This window comes from Penaeus monodon, chromosome 4 (genome assembly GCF_015228065.2).
Source record: "Penaeus monodon isolate SGIC_2016 chromosome 4, NSTDA_Pmon_1, whole genome shotgun sequence".
Classification (NCBI taxonomy): domain Eukaryota; kingdom Metazoa; phylum Arthropoda; class Malacostraca; order Decapoda; family Penaeidae; genus Penaeus; species Penaeus monodon.
This window is the reverse complement of record NC_051389.1, coordinates 32,454,523-32,454,938: the sequence shown is the minus strand read 5'-3', so window position 1 is coordinate 32,454,938 and position 416 is coordinate 32,454,523.

Below are 416 nucleotides of genomic sequence, written 5' to 3'. Positions count from 1 at the left end.
GGGTCGTCCCACGGGTCTCCTCCACCCAGGGTTGTCTCGCAGAGAGACAACCTGATGGGCAGGGTCGTCCACAAGGAAACAAGCTAGGTGGCCATATAGCCTGAGTTGGCGATCCCGGATTATGCAAGTAACAGGTCCCATGCCAGTCTCACGGTGTAACCGCCGGTTGGACACGTGGTCCTGCCAACTGTACCCCATGATTCGGCGAGAGGACAAAAGGCATCAAGACGAGACTCCAAGACACTGGATAGCGTCCAGGTTTCGCTTCCATAGAGCAAAACTGGCAGTATCAAGGCCTTGCAGACACGCAGCTTGGTCCTTCTGCATAGGTATCGACATCTCCAAATGCTCTTGTTGATCGAGTTCATGGCTCCTGTTGCCAGACCAATCCATCTATTGACTTCTTGATCTGACAG